Source organism: Megascapheus bottae, chromosome 5 (assembly GCF_031878675.1).
Source record: "Megascapheus bottae isolate mThoBot1 chromosome 5, mThoBot2.hap1, whole genome shotgun sequence".
Taxonomy (NCBI): domain Eukaryota; kingdom Metazoa; phylum Chordata; class Mammalia; order Rodentia; family Geomyidae; genus Megascapheus; species Megascapheus bottae.
The window spans coordinates 34,111,293-34,123,784 of record NC_143513.1 but is presented as its reverse complement, the minus strand read 5'-3'; the positions used below and the strand labels follow the sequence as shown (position 1 = coordinate 34,123,784).

General features: G+C 35.9%; 1 pseudogene; it reads right to left on the bottom strand.

The window, feature by feature from the left end:
• Positions 1 to 10,429: 10,429 nt before the first annotated feature.
• Positions 10,430 to 12,270, bottom strand: LOC150063205 (small ribosomal subunit protein eS12 pseudogene; annotated as a pseudogene).
• Between the last annotated feature and the right edge of the window lie 222 nt (positions 12,271 to 12,492).

Sequence of the window (12,492 nt, the reverse complement as noted above, 5' to 3'; positions counted from 1 at the left end):
TTTTCAAGACACTCTGTTCGTGTAAATACACTTAGCACAATAGATCGACTTTGCAACCTTCTTCCAATCAATCTCAAAAACTAAACCAAACAGTCTGGAACTGCTGGCATGGAAATGAATAGTATTATTTTAAGATAGAAAAAAAAAGCTGAGATAGATATTTGATCTGGCAGTTGAATTACATGGTAAACAAATGGTATCAACTACCTATGATAACTTCTTTTATTCTGTGCTTTAAATAGCAGTAGCTGCACACAGGTTTGGGACAGGATGTGTTTAAAACCATGCATGATTATAAGAAAAAGATAGATCACTCCAGTATTTTACATTACTGCAGTATTTTACATTACATTACGAGTGAAAATAAAGCCAGGCATCCCTTACCCACTTATAAAAGCAGAGTATATTTAGCAAAAATAAATGTCATTTGATATTATAAATAATTAGATTTCTTATGTCCAGAAAAGAAAACAGACTCTACATATTATTTACCATTGAGGCAACATGAAGTATTTAGGAACTGTTAACCTGGGGAGGTCTCTGTAAACTCTTGCATATTTGTAAAGCCAGCTTGATGAGCTACAGGCCTTACTATGATATATTGTGCCTTCAAAATTGTCTTTTCTTTCAGAATTGAAATATCTAGAAAACTGTAACTTTTATATGTATTGTCTAAAAACAGGATTCTGGAAAAAGTAAGCATAGTTCTTGTTACTTTTATTATAAATTATACCCTCATGCAACTAAAATTCTGCTAAATATTGTGTCATTGGCTGTCCTAATTAGGCTGTTTTCAGTAAGACAAAAGGTCAAGCCACCAAAAGTTTATAGAGGGGACTGGGCGTTTTGCCTAGTGGTAGAGTGCTTGACTAGCATGCGTGAAGACCTGGGTTCTATTCCTCCGTGCCACATACATAGAAAAAGCCGGAAGTGGGGCAGTGGTTCAAATGGTAGAATGCTAGCCTTGAGAAAGCCCAAGAACAATGCTCAGGTCCTGAGTTCAAGACCCAGAACTGGCAAAAAAGAAAAAGAAAAAAAAAGTTTATGGAGGGATACATGCTGCCAATGCCAAAATTTGTTTTCAGTTAAAAAAAAATCATTGTTCAGATTATGTTAGGGTAAAGTATGTAACAAAATGACTGAATCCTTTGTGTTCTTTAAATTTTACTTTGGTTTCTTTATCAAACATCATTTTCACCTTATCATTATCATATGATGATCATGTAATATCATCATCAAACCCTTTTTATTATACTTATGGTCTTCCACCTTTCTGTCTGCAATAGAAAGCACAGATGTCAAAAAGTGATTAATAGGAAGCTAAATATCCAGAGCTATCTTGACCACAGATTCTTTCATGTATCTGTAGCTTTGAGATCATCTTTGGCATCGTGCTAGGCATGCACTTGGTAAAATAAAATAAGATTAATTTTTAGAAACAAGTTGACTGCATACATTATAATCTAATAAGCAGTTCTGATTGCAAGTGAGGCTTTTCTTAATAATCACATAAAAGCCAAGTGTACTACAGATAAATCAGAACATCACGGTCACATGATTTGGAAGTGATTTTATTTCTTCTGGGAAATAATGACAATGGGAAAAAAAATTAAAGCAAGCAAACCAAGAAAGAAAAGATAACAAACTAAGTTAACACTAAGACTGATTGAAGGGTTTTAGTGGACTGAAGTGCTTTGGGATTAGCCACAAAATCTATTGATTCCAAAGCTGGTTTGAGAGGAGCCAGGTTATCAGTTTGAACAACATAAACACCATGGAAAAGTAGATAAGAAGAGAAATGAAGGTGTGATTGCCAGGTCAAATGTTGCATTTCAAAAATTGCCATAATTGTTAATAGTAGTGTTAGTCTTACATCCTTGTGTGAAGGATATTCTAAATCTGAATTTGATAAGAGAAGACAGGGACAACTGATTATATATACATCAGCAATCCAGCTCCTCTATGAGTGCTGTCAAAGTTTCCCTAATCTTAACAGAATAAAATACTTCTAGAACAATACTTCTGAGGAGTCAGATTGTCTGATCTGTCCATAAATCCTATGAGATACTTCTTCAGAGGCCAAATTCCTATGCCCTCCCCCAAGTTCTCAATTAGCCTAAAATTTTACATACCAAAATTAGAATTTTACAGAGGTTCCATTAGGCCTGTATTATCTAAATATTAGCTATTGGTTTGTCACACCATTTATATTGCAATAGCACAGTACATTTGAAATTCATCTTAAATGTAAAAAGAAAGAGGTGAGAAGATTGATGTGGAGGTAGATAGTCTTCAGTGTCCTCAAGAATATCATATTTGTAAGGAAATGGACAGACTTGGAAAAAAAAATCATATTAAGTGATGTAAGCCAGACCCAAAGGAACACAGGCTCAATGGTTTCCCTCATCTGTAATAATTAGTACATATCTAGAACTCTCCTGGCAGAGGATTACAATAGCTGAAACCCTAGAAACATAAGGCCATATAGGATGAGGCCAAATTAATGGACCCCAGGACATGGAAACAAGAGCTTAATTATAAGTGACTGTTATTCTTTATATATTATGTTTTTCTCTCTTGTGTTGCCCTTTGGTTAATCGCATATTGTTACAGTATCCCAATTTGTTATCTGGTATGTTATATAGATGTTTACTTGTTTATTTGAAATAGGTGGGAAAAATGAGGGGAGGAGGGAGGGAAATGGGGATAAAAACATAAGGAGAGATATCAATGTGTGAGAAGTAATGCATCCTCTATCTGTTGAATATAACTGTAACCCCTCTAAACACTGAAATTTAAAAAAAAATGAAAAAAAAGAATATCACTTTTTCTTCCCTTGTAGGTACATGGAAGCAATAATTAACAACCAAATAGCAGTATGTGGAACCATTTGAGATCAATATCATAACTGGGCTGATCAATGAGTTAAGTACTCCTAAGAAATTCTTTCATCTTTCTCAAATGCTCCAGTAGAAAAGAGAAAGATGTCATCTCATAATGAAATGATGGAGACTGAAACATCTTAGACTGTAGAATCATCAAATTGGGTGCTCTTGTCATGTAAAATAACCTAAACTCATAGTAGACTTCATATGAACAGGAAGTAAACATGCAAAGTTACTTGATTTATTTATTTCCAAATCATAGCACATCCTCCTGGGATCAAATACTTCCACTTTACCTGCTGTGCCTGAGAATCATGCTCTCGCTTAAGGACAAATACAACATAAGCAAATCCTTGAAACTTGATTCCTTTCTTTACTTCAGCAGAATTTACTAATATAGCTCAGGAAAGTTGAAGGCTAAAGAAGAGGTTAAATATGTCAAGTGTCACTTTCAAAATGGAATTGGTATACCTTGGTTCTAATTGAGTACTGTAAGTAAAAAGATGGCTTGAACATTATTTATAGATGAACAATGCAGAGACATGCCTTAAGAACATTATAATTTAAGCCATTCACAGACCAAAAATGTCACAATAGCAATGATGACAAACCATTTTTGGAGCTAAAGATAAAAACTTCACTGTGGTAGTTATGGAATGTCAGCTTCACTAATCCATCTTCCATTCCTGTTGGCCCTGCAATTCCAAGGGTGTCCAGTATAGAACAGCTCAAGTGTCCCACCAGCAGATCCTGCTGCAGCAGCTGCTGCCACCATTGCTACTGCTGAATTTTACAATCTAAGGCTTCTAATTCTTTTACCAGCAATTCAATTCAATAATAAAATTTGTATATCATGAAATTTGTATCTCGATAACTATTTCTACACTGTAGTGCTTTAAGAAGTTGAAGAGAATTAGTCAATGGAATCACTATGGGTAATAATTCAGCCAGGTCCAATCTATTTACCTGCCTAGAAGAAGGTGGATGCCATTCTGATGTTGCTACCAAGATACATATAAATTAAAATATCCTAGGTACCAGTGGCTCGCATGGGTTATCCTAGTTACTCAGGAGATTGAGATCTGAGGATCACAGTTTGAAGCCAGCTGCAATGGCAGAAAAGTCTGTGAGATGCTATCTTCAATAAACTATTCAGAAAAAGCAGAAAGCAGAAGTGGCCATGTGGCTCAAGTGGTAGAGGCTAGCATTGTGCACAAAGAGGTTTATGGCCAGTGTGCAGGCTGTGAGTTCAAGCCCCAGGACCAGCAAAATTAAAAAAATCAACAAATAAATAGATAAAAACTATAAGATGAAATAGTAAACTAAATACATATGTTAGTAATTACTGGTGTACCTGTGGTGGTTGTAATATATTACCAGCAAAGTCATGCCAGGCGCGGTGGCTCATGCATGTAATCCTAGCTACTCAGGAGGCTGAGATCTGAGGATCAAGGTGCAAAGCCAGCCCAGGCACAAAAGAATCTGAGACTCTTATCTCCAATTAACCCCTAGAAAATGGGAAGTGAGGTTTGGCTCAAGTGGAGAGCAGTTGCCTTGAGCTGAAGAGCTCAGGGACAGTGCCCAGGCTGACTTCAAGCCTCGTGACCCCCCCACACAAAAAATATATATAATATATTAATTTAATAATTACTATTATCAACATTTTCTGTAAACTAAGCATCTAGAAAGGCATATTGATACTTTAGTTAAACTCTTAAAAGAGTCATATACATTAGGAGTCCTTTTTATTGTCTTACACACAATGTGAGTCTATGACATAGATGCTCAGCAACTTGCCTGAGGTGAAATACCAGTAAATTGTCCAGGGACACATTCCAGAATCCATGTTCCAACAATCTCAGTCTTTTCCATAGAGTGCAAAACTATACAACAGGTCTTTCAAATAATATGCCAGCATAAAGCTATCTTTATTACACACTGGTAAGTTTTATATATTTAAAACAAAACGCCTTTCAATGCAATTGGTACTCAACATCTGTTATCTGAGATTGAATTCACCTGATAAAGCCTTAAGCCAGGTTAACTCACATAATCAAAACTGACTCTAGTAGGCTGATGGGTTTTCATTAGTCTTCTTGGGTTAGTAACTGAGTTAAAGAGAATACACTTTGTTACAGTATCTGACTTTGCTACCTGGTATATTATATATATGTTTATTTGTTTATTTGAAATAGGAGGGGAAAAGAGATGAGGGAAGGGGTGGGGGGAGAGAAATGGGAACAAAAACATGAGAAAGGGTATCAATGTGTGAGAAGTAATGAACCTATCTGGCAAATAAAACTGTAACTCCTTTATACATTAAAATAAAGTAAAAAAGAGAATAAGTAGAATTATTTTAAAAAAACACATTTAAGATAATTAAAAATTAAGATTTTAAGAAAACTTACCAGGTTTGTCCTATATCTGAATGTGTATATATATATATATATATGTATAAATTTGGATATGCATATGTCTAGTTATGGTTACAATAACAGTAAAAAGTTTCCAAGAAAGGATTTTAAGGGTGATAAATCATGTGCAAATAGTTTTCAGTGTTTATAACATTTTATCCAAAAAAGTTTCAACATTTTCAAACAATGTTATCATTAATGTACCTAAACCTAAAGAAAATATTTTATACTCTACTTAAAAAATGGATTCAATTTGAGACTAATAATAAATATCATAAACCAAAGTAAAGACTGTGTTCATCTGCTGCTTCCTTTAATCTCCATTTCTAGACTTGGAGACCACCCGTACAATTTTTCTTCTTGGGAACAACAAGCTCATTTTTCATAGTCAGGTTCTGTATTATTTACTTTTTAAAAAGAAAGAGGAAAAGGATGAAGAGTTGAAGAAACATATGGTTCAGCATAATTTTTTAATTTTTATGTTTTATTATTTCATATCTTGAGACCATTTTCATTTCTCCATAATCTCCATCATTTTCTCTTTCTTGCTTGCTTTTCTTCCTTCCTTCCTTCCTTCCTTCCTTCCTTCCTTCCTTCCTTCCTTCCTCCCTCCCTCCCTCCCTCCCTCCTCTCTCTCTCTCTCTCTCTCTCTCTCTCTCTTTCTTTCTTTCTTTCTTTCTTTCTTTCTTTCTTTCTTTCTTTCTTTCTTTCTTTCTTTCTTTCTTTCTTTCTTTCTTTCTTTCTCTCATAAGCCTTTGGGCTTCAACTATGAGCCTGGATACTGTCCCTAAACTCTTCAGCTGAAGGATACTGGCCTATCCCTTGAACCACAAGGCCACTTCCTGTTTTCTGGTGGTTAATTGGAGATAAGATTCTCACGGACTTTACTGCCTGAGCTGGCTTTGGACCGTGATCCTCAGATCTCAGCCTCCTGAGCAGTTAGGATTACAGGCGTGAGCCACTGCCCCTGGCATCTCTGTCATTTTCAAAACTACCACTGCTAGTGGCAGACTCAAACCAATTGACATGGAGTCATTTATTCAATATTTGCAAAACATTTTACATATGTATAGCATCTCTGAATATAGTTTATATTATTTTTAGTTTATTTTATATTGGCCAGTGACAAGCAGTCAATATGAACATGTAAAATGAAGAACACAATTATGTACCATTTAGAAAGGCAAGGAAGCATTTAGACAAAGGCAATATTATTATCCATTAGTTGGCAAGAAATTAAGAAAACAGGTGAAATGTTCTGTAATATTTTATTATCTCTGATTGCCATAAATTGTCAAATTCGAACACAATTTAACACATCACATAATGGTGCCATCAAATAATTGGTTCCTGTTTCACATTAAGATAAATGGAAACAAATAGTAACTTCAAAGTTGAAGAAGTAGGAAGGGAAATCAGAATGTTGAAGATAAACCATGTTTTGACTTGAAAGTGCATTTTAGAGTTTAAAAGGGATCATAATGACAATAACAAACAAGTAAATAAATTCTAGCAGAAGTCCTATGGATCTTCCTTTTCCCCATGAGTTTCTTTCCACTGTAAATAACCATCCATCCCATCAAAGTAACTGAAGAAAGAAAACAGCACATAAAAAAGAGAACGTGACATTGAACCCATGAAATGAGATTCTAAATATGAAATGAGAAATTTAAACTTTATTCACCTAATCTTTTATTCTGCTTTGCCATGATTTCCACAAATGATTTACCAAAAATGTTATTGTACGTGAACCAGTTTCTATATTCGGTAAGATTTCAGATAGAGTGTCTTTGTATATGAGCCTTTTGTTTTATTGTTGAAATTATTTTGCAGGACTCTGAGTACTTGTTTAGCACTAGGACGTGGCTCTGTACATAGCATGAGCACCATACAGAGGCTGCCCTGGGAACTACAGACTCTCAGTTGTCCACAAAACTTACTGTAATGAACTTTGAGTTTACATTCAGGGTCCTAATACAAAATAATGGTGATTTAGCTAGTGATAATGTAAAACTTTTAAGTTGAAAAGACAGCAATTTCCCATGGGTGATAGAATGGATCTTGCCAGTTGAGAGGGAACATATTTAAATATTTTGAGTAGAACATTTAAGAAACATGAGTGATTTTCTTCAGGAATTTTCTCGATAAACAGGACAATTTTGAAACTATTACTACAAATTTGTCCAAATCAAAGGTAGTAAATAAGAAAGTGTATTTACTAAAATGTATTGATTAAAATTTAACAACCTGATTTGAAAAGTTAATTGCAAAACTCTACATTTAGTTAGGACTGGTTGATGATAACTATATTTCCTAGTTAATGTATCTCTAACATTGCTATGCTTATGGTAGTATCACGTAATTGCTACAGGTCTTCTTTACATAATCAGATTATAATAAGACATAAGAAGTGAAAAATATGAAGAAAAAGCACAAAATACCACAAGTCCCCAAACCTGATTTCATTTGCCTGTCATGACAAATTATAAAATAAAACAATGTTTTCCTCAGAAGATTTATAACCATACGTTTTGATTTGTATTGAATAGGGCTAAGAAATTATCATAGTTCCAGGGATAATTTAGTGTGTGGACATAGAGCTATGCCTAAAATCCATTAAAGAACACTTTAATACATTGCTTAATGATCTGAAAGTTGATCATTTATTATTGTAAAAAAGATACAAAACTGGAATTTTAATAAAAATTATGCTAGCTGAACAAAAATACTAATTAGTATATTATGTTCGTATAGTAAGCTGGATAGGCTTTATGCTGGACTAAGGGAAGGGACAAAAAGAGAAAGAGGGGAGGGAAAGGAAAGCATCATCTTCCTCTATCATGAAGACCAGATGCCAGACCTTACCATCCACCATGTAGCCAAGATAGCATTGTCAGACCCAAATTTCCTATTTCAGTGCTTCTAATCCTAGCTACTCAAGAGGGAGAACTGCATTTGAAGGCAGCCTTGGAACTAATGTGCATGAGACTCTTATATCTAATTAACCACCCAAACAAGCAAACAAGAAGAGCAGACATAGAGCTATGCTCAAAGTGGTAGAGATAGAGTGCAACCTTAAGCAAAAAAGCCCCCCAAAAAACAAAAATGAGTTGGGGATTTAGCTCTATGGAAGAGCACTTTTCTGGCAAGTGCAAGGCCTTGAGTTCAGTCCTAGCCCATGTGGGGAAACAAAAAACCCAAGGATAGTGTCCAGGCCCTGTGTTCAAGCCCCATAACTGACAAAAACAAAGAAAATAAAAATACATACATACATAATATTTTTGTAACTTCGTTTATTCTCCAATGAGAGATTCATTTATCATTAATTTTATTTTTTATTACTTTTTATTTTTTATTGTCAGGGTAATGTATAGAGGGGTTATAGTTATAATCACCAGATAGTAACTATATTTCTTCTCGCACATTAATACAATTTCTCATGATTTTGTCCCCATTTCCATCCTCCCACCCCCTCCCAATCATCTTGTTTTCCCCCTTCTTTTCCCTGTTTCAGATAAACAAATATATATGCAATATAATAGGTAATATTATATTTTCCTTCACACTAATGTCTGTACTGTCATGATTTGTTTGCATCTTATTTTCTCATGAATCTATTGTATCAGAACTTTGTTTGAGTTTCAGGAAGTAAAAGAATCCCTCCCTTTCCTCTGTCCCCATAAATAAACCCCAATGATGTAAGTATAGCAGATTTGGATTTTTTTCACACTCAGTTTGGGCTAAGTCCAGGTCTGATGTGATAAGATAATACTCTTTACTAACATGAGTTTTTCCCTCTTCAAAGTATGAGGAGTCTCTGTCTCAATCCAAACTCCAGCCATGATATCCTCTTTGCAGGCAATAACAATTATTAAGTCACATAAAGGACACCACCTCTCTTTGGAGGACAATTCCTAGAAGCCTTCATGTTCCTGTTCTCTAAATTTCTGACTGACACAAGATTTAAGTCTCACAATAAATAACTTCATCTGTTCTCCATCTCTCCTCACCCTCTGTGATGCATGTGTCAACTTGGCCAAACTGAACTACTTTTCCAAAAATTTGTTTTCTTGTCTGTTTCTGGTTAGCATGAGTGACAAGAGAGATTCTTATGAGATGTGGAAGGTGGAAGAAAATAAAATGACAGTGGTTTTGTAACAGAGACACATTTGCTTATATGTTGGTTTGTAGAAAATTGTTCCATTTCTTCTGGTGTGTGTCTTCACCCCCATGACAAAGGACATCAGCCTCTGCAGAATATCCACATCACCAAGAGTGAAGGGAGCTGGAGCGGGAGCTGATTTCAGTGTGTCTTAAGTGGGTTCTTGTGTATGCTTATGAATGCTAGTTTGTACTTGTGGGTTGTTCTTTTTCTTCTTCATTTTCCCTCCTTCTCTTCTGACTACCTAAACCTGTGTATTTCAAATTCCAGTATCTATCATGAAAACAACTTTTCAGAGATGTATGAATGGGCTTCCACAAATGTTGAGTGTTATATCACTATGAGAAACTCATATTTGTACCCTATAAGATACTGTTTCTTTGAGCCTCTTAATCCTAGTCTTGTAGTCACATTCAAGACCATGGGTTTCCACAACATGAAAATGCTAATAATATCAAATTTATGTGAATAAACTCAACCACTCTACATTTTTACGAAATTCCACATTTGTATATCCAATTGTTTTCTGGCTACTGGATTTGGGTATTGAATAAGTGATCCTACCTTGATGTGTTCACAGGAGAACATTTGGTTTCAGACCTTCTCTTTACTCTCTGTATCTGTGTATCTACTTCTCTCAGAAATTGTCTAGGACCCTTCCTACAAATATGTTCCTGATTCAAACCCTTAAAGTCGTCTACAAAATCCTCAACATTATTTATCCTTATTTATCTTCCTCCCTCACTCAACTCAAACAAGTCTTCTCTGATGTTATCAATCGGCTAATCAGATTACTTCTGCAGGGCTTTTGTACCCACTATTAAAATATTTATTTCAATGTAACTCTTTTATTACAAGTAAAACGATATATTACAAAGATATAATCACTAGAAAATAAATACTGAATTTGATTTTACTTTATAATACTGAACAAGAATGTTTTTTTTGTTTTTACTGTTTTTCTTTATTTGTTCATTTCTTGCATTTGAAGTACTCTTCGATGACATCCTTGTTCTGAGACTCTTTGCCATAGTCCTTTAACCACTACACAGCTGCAACCAACCACTTTGCAGGTCTTCCCTCTCTACCAATTTTTCAGAGGCCTACCCACTCCCCCAGTTTTTTGTTATCATCGACAAAAACCTTTTTTGTTAATAAGGTTGAGTAGGTGCTTAGCACAAAGGGCACAAAAAGTTGGCAGAGACCAACTCGACATACATGGGCTCATTGCAGTTGGATGAAAGCATACAAAGGTGTGCTTGGCACTTTTCTAAGGCTTGCGCAGCTTCCCGGATTCCACGTGCTAGGCTGTCATGGGGAAGGGCGGGCTTCAGCACCTTTTGTAGAGCAGTATTAACTTCTATTACACCTCAGGCAGCAATGGCTTCTTCGGCCACGGCAGTGGGTTCTGGATGAAGCTGAACTTGAGGGCATGCAGGCCTCTGCCTCCTCGAGGCATGGCAGAGGCAGGGAAAAGAAGAATTTCTTAGATGTTCACTTGAGTATATATTTATACCGCTATTTCTTTTTTTTTATTTTTTTATTGTAATTAGTAAAAGGGTTACATGATATTTGCCAGATAGAAGGTGCATTAATTCACATACATTGATACCCTTTCACATGTCTTGGTACCCATTTCCCTCCCCCCCAATACCCCCCACCCGTCTTGTTATACCGCTATTTCTACTTGGGAAAATTAACATTTTTAGACCACTTTTTTAGAGTAAAAAAAAAGTATGTTTTGAGTCCTGTTTTAATATCATATTTGTGGATGGTATACTAGATCAACGTATTTGTCTTTGAGCATTATTCTCTACAATCTGCCAGATGCAATGATAAATAAGGTTAAATTAGTTTAGCTTTTAAGCTGATGTGATTATATTCGAAAATTCAACATACTCATATTCCTCTATTTGTCATTTTCATATTTTTGTGAGAATGTTCAAATATTTAAATAAGTATTCCCGTTTCAATTTTTGTGGTTATGGAAAAATCCACATGAGAAATCTGCAAATATACTAGATTTTTAAAGCATTTTTGTCATATAAACAGTGTGTGAAAGAATTTGATTCTCTTAAGAACTACCTTGACTCTGGTACTATGGAAATTAACCCTACAAAAATGCAATTGATTTTTCAGGATTCAAATAGCTAACCTTTTGTGCCATTCCAAATATTTTATATTTTCAGAGACTGTTGCTCCTCTCCTCTCCGGGGCAGCAACACGGGAACGGGGAGGAACACACAGGGCCAGCCTGTAGTCCCCCGGGAGCCGAGCGAGATGGTAAGTGTGGAAGACCCAGCCCTCCCCCAATCACCGGGGAAGAAAAAACCACGCTGAGTCAGAAGCAGTGTTAACCATGAAAGCGCATCAGATCTCTCTGGTGATCTCTGCTGATCTCTTGTTCTCTCTGATGCTCTCCTCCTTTATTGCGTCAGACAATTAGTTATATACTGTTAGGGTAGGAGAAGGTGGGCACTGGGAAGCTAGCCAATAGGAAGAGGGCCTCTGTGCTACCACTAAGGGTCTGGGTGGGGCTTTCAGGTAGTGGGCAGGACAGGTGCAGGAAAGCACTAGAGACTTGAGCTGCTGCGAGACCCGCGAAACTGCGGGGGGTTCAATCGAGTCACAGAGATGCCTTAAGAGAGGTATGCAAAGGACCGAATGCCTAGACAAAGCCCTTTAATTGCAGCTGAGCCAGAATCAGGCTTCAGGGATGGAGGCTAGGCCCCAACAAGAGACATTGCTAAAGATGTCTAATATCTCCTGGATAATGTTTTAAACACAAGGCAACCCAATACCTCTTCATTCTGATTAATGAAATAAGTGACCTTTGTGGAAAGACAATATGCCCTCTCAGAAGAAAGGAGAGCTACTAGTGCATAATCAATAGAAGGATAGCTTGAGCACATTCTCAACATGATCAGAATGTTAAGGGGTATAAAATGCTTTTGAAAAGCTGCTGAGGAATTCAATGTTCAGAGAATATATTTCTAAAATATGTAAGATAAAGAATTTGACTCTATAAAGA